At 38.1% G+C, this 16872-nt stretch overlaps 1 long non-coding RNA gene across 1 annotated transcript in view; it reads right to left on the bottom strand.

Moving 5' to 3' along the window:
• Nucleotides 1-6953: 6953 nt before the first annotated feature.
• Nucleotides 6954-16872, bottom strand: part of LOC122808630 — a 244281-nt gene continuing 234362 nt past the window's right edge. Inside the window, exon 2 of the long non-coding RNA XR_006365807.1 lies at nucleotides 6954-7772. This is a non-coding gene — a long non-coding RNA (uncharacterized LOC122808630). The remainder of the gene's footprint in view (nucleotides 7773-16872) is intronic.

Here is a 16872-nt window from a genome sequence, read left to right as displayed (position 1 = left end):
AAAAAATTAAAATTTATTTTTTTTTTGTGATTGCTCTCTCTCAAATGTTTTGCTCTTTGTATTTGATCTTAGCTTAAACCTTCTAAATGACTATGTACAAGTTTATCTGACCAATGTAACCAATGTACTGTAATTTACTTGACTCTTACTATATATTGTATTCTTTGTCACTGCTGATGCTTGGAGCTTTTCTCCCCGGGCCACTACTGAAAATGGACATATATCCAGTTAGACTAGCCCGGTCAACAAATGTAAAATAAATAATAAACAAATAAAAATATACATATTACATTATATATATATATAATAAAGTATGTTTGGTAATAATGTCAAATAAATAAAATGTCTACAATTACAGAGGCTGTTGCAACCCAACACACATTTGGAAGATATACAAAAACCTATAGAACTCTTTCCTTCTCACTTCAAAGTACCAGATTATCATTCTTTGTTTGTTTCTGATTCTTAAAATAATTTGAGCCTATTATGGGCCTTCAAAACTTGAACAAGAGATTGAAAATTCAAAAATTCAGGATCGTCATCTTTGCCTGCATTAATTTCTCAAGGCAGTTTATACTATCAATGGATGCCAAGCATTGACACATTCCAAATTTTTCTAGCATGTGATATGCTTTTCTTGGGCAGAGATAACTACCACTTTGCAGTTTCACCTCTTAGTCTGGACACAGTCCCCAGGATTTTCATCAAATGCTTAACTCTGGCCAGTAGAGGTCTTAAGTTAAAATGTATTCTCACACACCCCATTTGTCCAAATGTTTGTTGCATGTTTACTAACTGGAACAATTTCTGGAGGACTTAAGGATCATTATTCCCTTTGTAGATTCCCTTGGACTCACAAGCAATGAGGAAAATTCAGACTTCTTACATTACAGAAAATGCTGTTTTTTGAGTGCCTGTAGTAGATACTGTCTGCTGACAAGCTTTTTAGCACATTTTCTCTGCTCCATCTTGTCATGAACAATTCAATCTTGCTGTCATGATCTTTCCTGTCCCTTCCAGAGTACATGTTTGCAAGTATTGTGATGGTTTGTTATGCATGATTTCATGTGAGTAAATTTCAGATCCATTTCACAACTGTTTGGAATCAGGCAAATCTTTATTTGGATAAGAGTTCCTTCCAAACCCTCTACGCAGTAAGATTTGAAATTGTGGGAAGAGATAGTTAAGTGAAACAAAGGAACACCTTCTAGCCTTCCTCTGCATCTCAGATCATCATTACACTTTAGACTCTGGCTTGGAAGCCCATCTGGATTCACTCATGATGTAAGGTTTATGATCTCCAACTCAGATGAAACTACACATTAATTGAAATAAAATGCTGGTTGTCTAAATGATTCTGAAAACATTCGGATACTGACTGCAACAAAAGGTACTTCATATAGGTACAGAGAATGTCACGGCAGTATAGAAGATAAATACGTTGGGGGGGTGCAATACTTTCAGCTATACAAGAAGATAATGAGTGTCTGGGCCCTGTGGGGTCACTCGGTAGTCACCTCACAATGGTTCATATGCTAGGGATATCAGTACTTTGGTGGACTGTCAAAAGTGCACGATCAATCTGAAAGTGAAATGACAGCTGAATTCTGAAAGTTAGCTTAATGGAGTAAAGCTATTAACTGCTGCAGAGCTTCATCCTTTTCTCCTGGGTTTGATATCTTCACCTATCATTTGTCTGCTGTGTCACTTAACCAGACAGAGTTAATGACTCTCCCATGGGAAAAAAAAATTTGTGCACAGTGAGTTTACCTGGTGAACAAATGAATAAAGTAAAAATAAAAAACTTATTTGTCTAGTTAATAAATATGTGGTAACCCATCAGTACAACTTTCTGCTTCTCTACTAAATGCTTAGATTCCTAGATTCCTTCTTTCCTGATAAATGTCTCAGGACAGCTTCCAGTGGAAAGGGAACAGAAATCTGTATACTTTCCCACTGACCCATCTGATTCATAAAGTCCCGATGAAGGCAGTTAACGAGGATGGTCAAATGGTTTTTATAGCTCATTTTTGGCTGAGGCACCCATTCTTCCCCCATCTTCCCTGGAACATTTCTGAACATTTTCATTTACAAGAGAAAGGAAAAATCTGCCCTTCAGCCCTGTGCTGTCGTCACCTTACTGCCTAAAAGCTAATGTTCCAAATCCTGATAATGTAGTTCTCTCCAGTAACATGATAAAAATTTTGAAGGCAGCCAGAAAGCCATCCACGAAGAGTTGTTTCTGTCTAAATGGAAGATAATCTCTTTAGTGTGTGAGGCTAAGGGTCCCCCACCGTTTATATAAGTTCAACTTCCAATGTTTCTGCACTATTTGGCCTACCTCTTTCACCAGGACTAGCTTATTCCTCAGGAAATGTTCACTTTTGAGCTCCCATCCAATCATCCGTCTTTTTCATTACCAGTTTCATAAGGGAATCCATCATCTGAGCCTCTACCAAGGAAAACAAACCAGTCATGTTGGTATCTCAGTTTTGTTTTGGAATTCCTCATTGAATGTCCTTTTAAATAAGCATATATGTTTTTTTAGTTTTTAACTTAGAAGGCAGTTTTGTTGATACCTATCATCTCAGCTATGAGAGTCTTGGATCTTCAAGCTTATAAAAGCTCCATCCTGTATGCTGACTTAAATAACATGTGTCCCCAGAGGTGCAGCTCAACAGCCTGTTAGCTTTCTCTGCTGTTTTACATTCTCTTCCTGGTGGTTCACCACTGCACTTATAACACCCACATTTATATACCTTTTCCAAATGTACTGCCCTCCCCAGTGTAGCACCTTGCTTATCTCAGCATTGAGCTTCAGTTGCCATATGCTGGGGTCATGCTAGTAACTCCCAAGTTTCTATTAAGACTGTCTCCTTCACTCCATTCATTGCCTGGCAGTTATGATATAGTGGATTTAGGCTTTGATTGTTAACAGGTTGCTCCCTGTGGTCATCAGTTGGATTCCTTCAGCCTCTATGTTTCTGATGTGTGACCCTAAGCAAGTCATTTAACCAGACAGTGCTTCCAGGTCACTGCTGAGAAAGGATGTTTATGCACAGTGGACTTACCTGATTAACAAAAAAAAAATCACTACTATTTCCACTATTTTGTGGAATTTGCAATGAACTTGGTCTTGTTTTGTATGCATTGTGCGATGTGACTGACTGACAATACACTGAAAAGCACCTTTTCCTGGACTTCCTTCTGCGACACTAGGATTATCTTCTCTGGCACCAGGACTACCTTCTGCAGCTTCCAGCTACTTGCCTTTGTTTCTTTAGACAGCACCTCCTCAGCGTTACACTCTGTGTCATTCACTTCAGCCATTTTCTGACTCAGCTAACCATTTTCTTTTCTATGATGCTTACCAGTTATCTGTACTGTGCTACATGCAGCCCTTTCTGAAATCAACATAAGTATAAAGCATCATCCAGTGTCCCTAGTTACATCTGCCATGACTCAGTCATAGAACAGGATTAGGTTATTTGAGAATGATAGTTTGGATGAAGGCAAATGTCAACTGATGTCCTGAAGGTTGTTGCCCTCCAAAAATCTGATCAGTCTTTCCATAAGAATTTTTCTGTGATATTCTGTAATAATAACATCAAGCTTATGGGTTGATAGTTCTGTAGTTTGGTTTTATTGCACCCCCCCCCCCTCAATGGAATGGTATTACAGTTGCTATCTTCCTGCCATCAGGAATAGGAATCTCCCCCCTGAACAAGTATATGTTGAACAATTCTGTTAAAAGTCTTCCAACAGTTGCTAGTTCGTTAAGGATCGTGGAAGGTATTCCATCTGGCCCCTATGTTTTATCCTGTGTGATTACTAGTACCTTTTTTTTCCTCACCAGTCGTTTATTCCATCAGTCAAACTTTCATCTACTCCCCTCATTATCTCTTCTTATAGAAGTAATTACTCTTTAGTCTTTACTGAAGACAGAGGCAAAGACTTCAGTCAGAATATTTCATTGTTATCCATTTTTTATAAATTCCTTGCCTTCATTCACTACTTTATTCATCTCATTTCTTGTCCTCCCCTTTATTCCCCTAAATAATAATTTTTTATTCATTGTTTTCCTTCGGGTCTGCTGATCATCTCTATCTCCACCCCCATTGCTCACATATGATATCAGGATTGTGGTAGGGCTATTATATAGGCGGCCTCAGAAGTTTTATTAATTCTTTTCTGTGTTTCTATCACTGATAACCAATAGCTGGTCACAGGTGGGCATACAATAAACATTACAGGGAATTGTTACTCACTTTTATAAGTAATATATGTCAGCAAACAGGCCTGCCCCCAAGAAGCAGGCACTTTGATTAGGTACTTTGGTCTCCACCAAGGACATAGGATCATAAGAAGTTACTAGGTTATTGGCCCTGAGGCCCTTATAAGCCGAGCCAAGAGTTTAGCGCATGTTTAGACAAATCAGCACTCAAAGCCCCTGTCCAGTATGGATACAGGTGGAATCCCAGGGGTGTATTTTCTGTTTTCCATCCAGTTATCATATCAATGTCAATACTGTATGGGACCCTGAGATACGTACCCCTCCACTCACTCCCAGAATGAAGATCCCTTGAGTCACACTGGCCTTGTTCTTTTTTTGCTTTATTATTTTTTTTTTTTCATTTCTAGTACTTCTAACTAATTAACTGGCTGCCAAACTTTCTTGGTCGTTTTGTTGATTTCCACTCCTTCATACTTATAGAAATTTCCTCATCTTCTTGTAATTCACATCTTTCATAATCCTACAGCAGTATTTGGCATTTTCTCTTGCTTCTCTTGTCCAGATAATGAACTACCTTGTGGCACAGTCACTGATCACCAGTTAACTTCTGTACCCAAATATCCTGATGTGCACAACAGCATTTCAAGTATTCTGCTTTCCTGGTGTTTTCCTGGCATTTAGGATACTTCAGAGAAACACATCTTTCTACTGGAGTTTTGCTCAACAACCACATTAGTGAGATTGCATTTGAACAAAATGTAGAGAGATAAACCCCTGACTATGACCCAGACAACCCATATTTGAATATGGTTCGGGTACTGGAAGAGCAAAATGTAGAGAGATAAACCCCTGACTATGACCCAGACAACCCGTATTTGAATACGTCTCAGGTACTGGAAGAGCAAAATGTAGAGGGATAAACCCCTGACTATGACCCAGACAACCCATATTTGAATATGGTTCAGGTACTGGAAGAGCAAAATGAAGAGGGATAAACCCCTGACTATGAGCCAGACAACCCGTATTTGGGTTCCTATTGGAACATCGAAAATGCAATTGTTCGAATCACTAAAGGTCGACCTTTAATGATCGAACAATTACATTTTCGAATGCTCGTAAAAATTTATTAAAAAAAAGGTAAAGTAAAAGGTGTAGGCAGGGGGGCAAACACCCCTGCACCCCCACGCCCCCTGATACTTAAATATACCAACTCCAAGATTGCGCTATAGCATAAGAAAGGGAAACCTTCCCTTTCCTGCACTTAACTCCGTTAAAGTGCAATCTCGAAGTTGGTATATTTAAGTAGGGGTGGTGTGGGGGTGCAGGGGGGCTTGCCCCCTTGATCACAGCAGTTACTTTTGTGTCTTTTTTTTTTATTACATTTTCGAAGTTTTAGTACTTTGATCATATGGTGTCGACCATATAGTATTCGAAGTACTGAAACTTCGATAATGTAATATGTAACCCCCATATTTGAATATGGTTCAGGTACTGGAAGAGTCAGATGGAGGAGGGTAGCAGTGAGCGACTGATGCTGACTTGCCCATCGGGGGAGAGGGAGAGGTGGGTGACTTGCAGTCATCTGATTGCCGCCATCAAAGGAGAAACTTGCACAGCACCAAAATTATCAAGACCAGGAGTTGGTCTTTGAGATCCCAGGCTGCTATTGATGGTGGCACTCATATCATCCACAGGCGTGGGAAGAGTGTAGGGGGTGCCATGGTGATACAGCTGCTCTTGCCTGCTTGCTTCCAAAGATGGGTTTATTGTCTCACAAGAAATATCCTCATTGCCAGAAAGCCAGCAAGTGTACCCCCATGTTTTCGTAAAAGATGGCCCCAGTAGTTGGTTCTTGCTTCTGTGCTAAGGATACCAAGTGTGTTTTGGGAGGGATGGATGTGCTTAAGACTGAAAGGAAGAGGCTCAGTGGTCGGCAGGCTTGGAGGCAAAAGTAAAAAATGTTTGTAGGGCTGGAGAGGACCATGCCTTCCATTGCAGTGGGGACTGTGCCCCCCCCCCCCCATATACCCTCAACCACTGCAATCATCTCTGGAGTGCTGCAACATGGGAGTAAACTGAAATCTTCTTTGCCATTACCTGTTCAGAGGAACTGGCCTAAACTGCTCACTTCTGAAGGTCTTTCCTAAGTCTTGACTCATAGTTGCATAAAAGACTTATTTTGTATCCAATCCACCTTAATGCTGTATGATGTATCAGAACTAACTTATGTTCTACAATGGTATGTTTTTCTTTTGTAACAAAAGTGAACTCCAGTCCTTCACACTAGCTGTGGGCATGATTTATCCTGCAAAATTTCAAATTTCTTTCAAAAATGTTCCACGTTTGGCATTTGAAAAAGTGATAAACGTAGTCCTTCAGTCCACCCTCGTCTTACCAACATGCAGTCCTTATTCTGTCCTTTACTATCTCTGTCCTGTTGTGAAGCATCTAAGAGTCTGTAAATAATGGCTATTCAACAGCACCTCCTTCCTTCCCAGAGCACTGAGTTTTACAGCCTGCCTTTCTTTTGACTCCACTTTGCTTATTATTACATTATGTAGCATTTCACATATAATCCAATTTCCTACATATGATGTCATCCACACAGTCAACAGTCCGTGCATAGTTCAGAGAAGGACAAATAAATGGTGCATAATCAGTACCATAAAGTCTTTAAAGTCATATTATAAAAGATTCACATATATTGAAGAAAAAAGGATGATGTTGAATGATAAAACCTTTAATGCACATTAAGATTATCAATAATTATAAGTGAGTAGCTTCTTTCAAAATAATAAATGCATGTGAGCAATATAACAATTTGCGGATACTTAGTGCATGACTCAGGGAAGACACAAGGAGTCATTACATCTTAGAGAAGGTGGTGGATAACTGAAACTGTAAACGAAAAAGCAGTACAGACAAAAGCTGAATTCAGGAATGTGTGGAAAAAATATACACAAATGTAATGTCTATATAAGTAACAATTAAACATATATAATGCTTGTTTTCATTACTAGCGGGATTTTCAAGAAAACAAAAAACTGTTGAAAGCATGACAGTCTAGTAACACAGTAGTTAGCATCGTTTCCTCCTAGCACTTGGTTTTCTAGTTAATTTCCCAGCTGAAATGCTGTTTGTGCAAAACTCTCATCTCTTCCCTGATCCATGTGGGTTTCTGCTTTCCTCCTGCATTCTGAAGACATGCTAGAGGCAGAAGCATTGTCCTCTAAAAATTCTTTGTATGTGTGTCCAAGACTGGTTATGTGCTTTATTCTTGTTGAGAGCAGGGAGAGATTCCATTTCCCTCTTGGCTGTGCATAAAATAAAGCAGGTATCAGAAAATGAATGTTGATTAAGGATTCTCAGACTGTCCAGCAGATGGGGAAATGAGCCGAATAGGAGGGAAACATTGTCCTTCTTCTCCTTGTTTGTTCAATGCTTGCCATCTTGGAAGGACATACAAGACAGATGTATCTGCTTCCAGGATCATCTGGATATTTGGTTTGGTTAAATAATATTTTCAGATTTACAGAGGCTGTAAACAAAAATATAGGAATTAATCCCAGTGCTGATATAAACTGTTCAGAGTTCATTAACTCATTGTGTTAGTTACTAAATTGTATTGCCAGTTAATCTGCAATCATTCATGATGTCTGAGTGCCCATTCTGTTTACGGATAAATATCCTTGAGTAAACTAGTTAGAGGACACACATTATAACAGCAATCCATACTATAATATTAGAAGCAACCTCAAAATGGAAGACAGAAATGTAAACTTCATAAAAAAAATCTTTACTTTGGCTAAGGCTTTGTGAATGCTGTCAGCAGAAGGTTTTGACCAGTGCATTTGCCAAAAAATGGTAATTGTTTCAGTAGATGCTTTCACACCAAATTCCTACATCTTGTTAACAAGTTTGTAAGTCTGCATCAGGCTTTGTATTGTACTACAGACTTTTCCAAAGAGAAAGAAAAAACTACCTGCTATTTGTCAAATGGTTTCAGATATATTAGTGTTTAATAAACTTCATTTTGAAGTAAGGTGGAAGGGAATAGCTTCTCAGTGTTCAGAGGCATGGGTATCTTAGTTACTGTGGGTATTTAATTACTAGTAGTAACACTATTTTCTTCTCTCTGAACTTGGCTGAGAAAAAAAACAAAACAAAACAAAAGATTCTGTGTAAAAACAGATAAGATTTAATGCAACCAACTATATAAAACACAACATACATCTCCCCAAAACAAATTCTACACTGCAGCCAGTGGGCAGTTAGAGGGAGGTAAGGGTAAGTTCCAAGCTTAGTGGGCAGACATAAAGAATCACTAAGAATGATGGACAGTTTTATTAAATGAGAAATCACACACACACACACACACACACACACACACACACACACACACACACACACACAGAACAAAAATACAGTGAACACGCCACATGAGCTGTCCACTGCAGTTGTATGGAAATGGGAATAAAACGTTGTGGATGACATTAGAATGGGGCAGAGTAGGATGATGAAAGAAACATCATGGGAAATCAAGGCAGGCTAGCAATATGACCAGAAATAAGGAATCTCAGGTTTACTCCGGACAGAAGGGCAACCCTATATACAATGCCACTGGACAAGATTTAGGATTTTAGGATACAGGAAGGTAATGGACTAAGGAGTAATAATGACTCTGGGAATAAACTACCTGGCACAGCGTGACGGCAGCAGCTACAGCAGTCAGCATACTGGGCTACACTATAAGAGAGAGAGACTTGAAAGGCACAGACGTTATGTCCCCTGTACTATTTCAAGTGATACCTCACCTAGAATACTGCTCTGTCATCTGGAGACCCTTTGGAGAGATGGACAGTAAGCTGATTAAATGAATCCTGAAGAAGGCAATAAGGACAGTTAGAAGAGTGGAAGAGAAGTCTTAGAAGGCAAGGCTCTGCAAGCTAAAAACTCTGTTACCTGGAAACCAGGTTAGAAAGAATAGATATGATTTCAGTTCTTGACGTTTTTACAGTATGAAGTGATAGAACGGGAGAGAAGGAATTTGGAAGGAAGAAGGGAGGCAAAGACCTCCAGCCAAAACAGAGACAGTTTAATCAGAACATGAGGAAAAACTGTTTTGTGGAAAAAGCAATAGACACAGGCAGAACAAATTACCAGACTGGGTGGTATTTATGACAGCAAAGTATAAGGGCATGATGAAAAGGGAAAGGAGGTAGCTGCTGTAACTAGCTCCAGCTGTCACCCATACTGCCCTTGCTGCTCCACTATACATATTTTGGAGGAAAGTTCCTATTTTAAGGCCTGATTTACCCCATGCATATGATGCCCTATTTTTGGAGGTATGTCCCTATTTCCAGACGTGACTTACCCCTTTACACAATTTTCTGTATCCCAAACTTCAGATATGATTTTTGAAGCTGTGTACTATACAGAAAACCAAACAATGTGAGTAACATATTAGTGGCAACAATAATGTAAAGAAAGTGGATACACATCTTAGATTTTCCTTTTTCCTGAAACAAAAATAAGTGACCTTGTATGGTAGGATTTTGAACTACAGTTCATTAATGTCTACAGTTTTTACACGGTCTGTTTGATAATGTGCCTATATTTTCCATCATTTTTGTCGCAATCTGTTTTCAAATGTGTTTCTGAGTATTATCCCACATTCCTAGAGAAAGTGGGAAGAGTTATGTGCTATTTGATATTCAAATGTTATGCTAATTAGATATCCAGATTTTGGCTGGATGTACCTAATTTTCAAGGACCTTTGCTTCTATTTTCAATGTCTGCATATTGAGAGGTCTGTCTTTGGGTTATTAGCTGTAACAGTCAGGTTGGTGTGATAGACATCAGATTATATATATATATTTTTATTTTATTTATTCTTTTTTAGCTGGGTTGGTCCCACTAGGCCAGTGGCCTCCTTTTGGAAGGAGAGACTTGAGGTGGTATCATACCTCTTAAAGCATGGAATCTGGACAAAGCCATATATAAAAGTGGGACAAAGGCCCAAAATAGGGACAATTTTTAAATATTGCTCTTACAAACTTAAAAGGTTGATAGAATGACAGGTTTTGCATTAGCATGAATTTTCTGAAGAGTATGACGTCTGAAACCCAAATGTCTGTCATTATTTTCTAACTTCAAAATTTAATGATTTGCCAGAAAACCACAATTTTATGAAAAATGGACCCAAAATATGTGGCAAAAATCTGGACATTCTGCAAAAATCTGTACAGTTGAGAGGTATGACTGGTATTTATCCTACTAGGGGAAATTTGGCCATGGGATCAGAGATCTTTCCTTTTTCTTTTCATGTACAGGGACACTGTATGCAGTTACACTTCATGCTTCCGATCTGAACGTGAAGGTGGCTTGGAGAGAGCAGTTATGTTAAAAAAGTGATTCTTCTAAAAATAAGGATGTAATTGTAGACCGTGTGTCAGAAGTGCAGATCAAGGAGGTACAGGCAGGTGAGACTGTGAAAGAAAGAAGCAAAAGCCTTAAGGAAGATGAGAAAGCGGTTGAACTTTCTCAAAAAAGCTATATTGATGGAGATGGTAAAGCAGTGGAGTCGGTGATGGATTCTAAGGAGATGTTTCAAGAAAATCTCTTTAGAGATGATGCTTTGGCACAGGAATGTGTTGTTACAACCCTCCAGTCATGATGGTTGCAGGATGATTTGGTTATGGATTTATTGAACATTAGTCAGCCTGAGACTGGTAAAGACATTTCTTGAGGGGTTTAATGGAGAAAATACTGAATGAAGGAAGATGATCAGCAGATAGAGTTGTCAGAGGTTAACAAGAAATCTTATGCAGAGATGGTGAAGACAGGAACTGAAAAGAGAAAGGAAGAGAAGAAAGAAAACAACGAAAAAGAAAGAGACCTTTTACTGTTTGAATTGAAGTGAAAGTAGATAGTGAACTGGACAGATACAAGGTATGGGATGAAGAAATTGCTCCTTTAGGAGTCAAAGCCAATGAGGTAAGGGCTTTTATACATATTAATAAACAGACATGTTGAGACATTATTTTTGAGACTGGACAAGTAATGGAAAGATTCTTAGGAAAATATGAGACAAGGAAAGACTGTGAACCATGGAATTTATTTGTATTTAAAGTGTTTTATAGAGAGGCAAGAAAAACATGCATATACAACTTAGATCTAAAGTAGAGAAAGAGACTTTAAAAAGACATTTAATGAATTTATGTGAATATGTATTAGATATTTCAAAAATATATGATAATTGAGGATTGTGGACTGGGGTATGGGATTGTCATGTTGTGTTGAAATTTGAAAATTAAAGTATTGTTTACATTTCGAGTATTGTAAGTATAGTAGGAGATAAAGGCATGGTCAAATATTGGGGGCAACCAAAAACATGTTTTTTTGTCTGGGAAAAAGGATCATTTGATCAATAATTGTGAAAAAAGAAAATGTTTTTTTATGTGGAAAATGGGACATAATATGAGAAACTGTGAAATAAAATGTTATAAATGTAATAAAGATAGGACACCTGGAGATGGAATGTGAAGAGAAAAGACATGAAATTGAAGTAGAGGCAGGAGAAATACCAGTAGAACACAGTCAAGAGAAAGAGATTAGAAAAACAGAAGTAATAGATTTACAAATGCTGCAGGAAGAAATAAATATTCAAGAAAGTCAACAAGAATCACAGAAAATAAGAAGTGAAATTTGTAACATAAAAAAGGAGAGGAAGAAGAGACAAGTCCTAGTAAGAGTGTTGATATAAAATGGAATTTAGTTAAACAAAAAAGAAATGTGATAGTAAAACAGATTTTGAGAGAGGAAAGAAAAATTTTAGAAGCACATATTAAAAAAAAGAAAGGAAAAGGATGATTATAATATTATAAAGATGCTATCACATGTAAAATCTTAGCTGTTAATGTCAGTAGTATAAAAAATTTAGTAAGAAGGATAGAAGTGTGATTGAATTGTGTAAAAAGCAGAAAAATGACATCATAATATTAGAAGATACTAGATGTTTAATGTAGGAGAAAAGATTACAACTTGAAGTGTGGTAGGGAAAAAGATAATTTGGAATTAGGGAATGAAACTTGTTCAAGTATTGTTATTTTATATAACAAGGCAATAGAAATATTAAATTTCTTGTTTGTTATAATGGGTAGAGTAAGAATTCTTGATGCATGTAAAGATCAGATTTTTAGAATTATAACTATTTATACTTATCTGAAAAAAGTGAAAGAGAAGATGTGTTCAAAAACTTAATCCAATATGTGTCTATAAATATGGAAATAATTGCAGCAGGTGATTTTAATTGGAATATAACAGCACAGAAAAAGAAAGCATATAATGTTGAAAAAGTGTTAGATATCATAAAATATGAGCAATTAAGCATTTGGAAGAGTAGTACATGTATATATAGTAGGGGAAACATAAAATGTGTTTCTTAATTTTGGCAGGGTCGTTAGTTGTACAGGATGGTGTTTTGATGACAGGATTTTCTGATCATAGAGCTATTTGGATTATGCTAAAAGGAAATACTGAGTATATAAAAATAGGAAAAGGAACAAAATGAATTAATGAAGAAAAATGGGACAGTATTGGGAGAAGTGAAGTAAATTTATGGCATGATTATGTGGGAATGAGAGTTTTTTTATAAGAAATTGTCAGAATGGTGGTTGTGTTTTAAACAGAAATATAAGAAATGTTATATAAGATGGGAAAGAGTAAAAGAAAGGGAGAAACGATACAGTAAAAAAGTTAAGTAAAGAGGTTACTGATAATCGGAAAAACATGAGGAAAGCTTCTTTACTAAAGAAATATATATATATATATATATATATATATATATATATATATATATATATATAATTTGAATAAGATGAAAATGAAACATTTATTGTATAAACAAAGATATTTTTTGCAAGGAGAAAAAAGAAGACATTGGTCGATATTTGAGTAAGGTTACTAAAGAAAATAATACTATTATAAGAGAAATGAAGGATACTCTAGGTATGATATATAATATGCAAGGTAAAATTATGGAAATTACAGAAAATTATATTAAAGTATCTTTTAAAGGCTAGAAAATACAAACTAATGTTATTTAAAACAATGAGTGAGAAGGTTCCTGAAAAAGCAATCTGTAAAAACAAAATTAAAACTCCAGCAAAGCTAGAACTTCCAATAAGTGACCTCCCAAACCTCTTGTATTAGAGGCACATGGGATATATGCAAATGAGCCATATGAAAATCAGGTGTTTCAGCTAATTGGCGATTCTGAATGTCCATGACTTGTCTCGTCATTTTACTGGACAATTTCAGGCCAATAAAGCCAAACTCTACTAGCTGTGGATATACATATTTCGGCCTTGTTATGACCTCATCAGCACAGCACAAGCAGAGTGTTTGACTAAGCATTAGAAACACAGGGCTGTTATACCCAGCTGATGTGCATTATCATTAGGGTCACTACAAAAATATCCCAAACAACAAACTAAATAATGAGTGACAAGGTCACTGAAAAACCAATCAGTAAAAACAAAATGAAAATTCCAGCAAAGCCAGAACTTCCAATAAGTGACCTCCCAAACCCCTTGTATCAGAGGCACATGGAATATATGTCCATAGCATTCAGAATCGCCAATTAGCTGAAACACCTGATGTTCATAAGGCTCATTTGCATATATCCCATGTGCCTCCGAATTGTGCGCCATAGCAAGACAGATTAATTCAACAGTTTTTCCTTAGTTACAGGTGTAGCACATTAGTGTAGCCTTCACCATTAATGCTTTCCCAGTCAAATAAATACTGCTAGTGAGTTGAAACCTATTAAACTACCAACAAAAAACCCAGGTAGAAATATTAAACTAGGAACAAAAAAACACAGGCAGAAATATCCATCCACTGAGCTCCTCCTTGATCAATTCTGAAAAGTCCCCCTTAGTGACAACAGGCAACCTAGCATTACGGACAGTTGGACCACCCTTGTTTCTCCTGCCAGCCTTGTTGACTTGGGTCTCTTGAGGCAGTGTAGCAATTGCCTCATGTACACTGACAACCCTCTACTAATAACTCACTCTAGTACAGAGTGTGAGAGATGTATCTACACCAAGAATCTCAAATCCATGCTCTCTGACACTCAAAACAGTAACACAGAAGAGGTTGTCAACCCACCCGCCACTGCACATGCACTTAGTACCACTACTCATACACATAGTACACATCTAACACAAAAATCAACATATGCAGAGATTATCTCAAAAAAACTACTAAGACACCAGAGACCTCCAAAACTCAAGACTGCTACAACTAACTAGTTCCTACAGCACCCATGACACATAGCAACACCAGTGTCTCATCTACCAAGCCCGTAAGGCGTAACACTCAAAAAACAAATTTTCTAGTCCTTGGAGACTCAATAGTAAGACACACGGATGTCCCACTCACCAGGTTGGACAAGGAGAAAGTCACAGTCAGCTGTCTTTCTGGTGCCAGGATTCATCAGATAGTGCATGCATTTGGGTCTGTCATCAAGTACCATTATAACTCTGTCATAGTTCATGTTGGAGTGAATGACCTGAGACATACCAAATATTATTAAAAAGGTTGACTGTATCCTTCATTTTGAGCTCCTCCTTGCACCTTTTGGCTTGTTATTGTTTTTTTTTTCTGGTGGAAGGTATTTCTCTCATTTTGGTTACCTGAGACATACCTTACTGGACAATATGAAGAGAGACATAATTGAGCTCTCGGAGTACATGTCCCAGGCAGGTAAGTCCCTAGCCTTGAGCAGCATACTGCCCTCACCTAGAATGGTTCCACAGTATAAAAAAATTATTGATTTCAATAATTGGTTTAGTTTATGGTGTCATTCAAAGGGGATCCAGTTCCTGTCAGCCTCGGAAGCCATGTTCGGCAAACTTCACTGCTTTGCCAGAGATGGTTTGCACCTGGCACCTCTAGGCTTTTGGCTGCTGGCAAAGGCTCTTGCCTCCCCATAGTGCCTTTTATAGGCAAGGTCTCAAAAACAAACCTATCAACATGAAATTTGCCAGTCATATCAAAATAAGAGTCATGCTGCTAAATGCTAGAAGCTTAAACCAAAAACTACACACCTTGGAAGCACTTCTATCAATGGAAAATGTAGATGTCTGTGCAATCACAGAAACCTGGTTCAAGGCCTCAGACAGGACCCTTGCAAGGCTACAATGCCTTCCACACCTTCAGACTGCAAAATGAACTTGTGAACCAAAGCAGGTAGTGTTTCTATCTATATTAGAGATAAATTAATTTCCGATCTAGTTGGACTGGACAACTCCATGGAGTTACTCCAAGTTCAGGTTATGGTGGGTAAATCCCCCATTCAAGTCATAGCCAGTTATAGATCCCCCTCTATGGGTCATGACACGCACAAAGCCTACTTGACCAAACTGGAGACAATCCAAATATTAATGAACACTCTGGTTATGGGGAATTTCAATTATCCCACATCAACTAGGAAACCTACACTAACCCTAACCCACTAGTGCAAAAGTTCCTTGACTTTGTTAACTCAAATGCCCTGGAACAAATTGTTCATACCTCAACAACAGGAACAAACATACTACATCTATTCCTCACTAACATGTCAAACAGATGCTCTGCCACATCTGTCAGACCCTCATTAGTTAAATCTGACCCCAAAAAAGTCACCTTCAAGGTGACACTAACACCAGGACTCACGAAGGGTGAAACCAAACTAAAGAACTTCACCAAGGCAAACAATACCCTCCTAGTGAAGGTATAAATGCATTCCAAGCCCCACCCCCAGCCGGAAGTGGTAACTACACCAACGTGTACACTAACGTCCTGTACAATCACTTGCATAAGCACATAGACTCAGCTGTACCAGAAAGAATCAAAGCCAGAGCCCCAAGTAAAAACAAGCCGTCATGGTGGACATCCAGCATCAACAAATCTTACAATAAATGGAAAAAGTTGCTGTCCATGAAAACAAAGGCGAGACCTCCAACAATGGAAAAGCACCCTCATCAGCCTCAACAGGCAAATAAGACAACTTGTCAAATTCTCTAAGGGCCTCTTTGAGAAAAACTTAGCTAGCACAGCCAAGGATAACCATAAGGCCTTTTACAACTACATATGTAGGCCTAAAAGTTATCTGTACTGTTGTCCGCATGTATGATTTGGCAAAAATTTTACGCCGGATGCCCTTCATGATGCAACCCTCCCCATTTATCCAGACTTGGGACTGGCACAAAGAAATGCACTGGCTTGTGCATGGCTGGGTGGTATGAAGAGTTGTATGAAAGGCTGGACACTAAGGAGGGAGAAAAGGACCTGTACCGATTGGCTAGACAGAGGGACTGAGCTAGTAAAGATGTGCAGCAGGTAAGGGTGATAAAGGATAATGAGGGAAACATATTCACAAGCGAGTAGAGTGTGTTGAGGCGATGGAAAGAGTACTTTGAGGGGCTGATGAATGAAAAGAATGAGAGGGAGAGAAAGTTGGATGATGTGCGGATAGTGAATCATGAAGTGCAGTGGATTAGCAAGGAGGAAGTAAAGATAGCTATGAAGAGGATGAAGAATGGAAAGGCTGTTGGTCCAGATGACATACCTGTGGAAGCATGGAGGTGTTT

The sequence above is a fragment of the Protopterus annectens genome, chromosome 8.part0 (assembly GCF_019279795.1).
Source record: "Protopterus annectens isolate FY-2018-M chromosome 8.part0, PAN1.0, whole genome shotgun sequence".
Lineage (NCBI taxonomy): Eukaryota > Metazoa > Chordata > Ceratodontiformes > Protopteridae > Protopterus > Protopterus annectens.
This window is presented reverse-complemented; position numbering and strand designations above follow the sequence as displayed.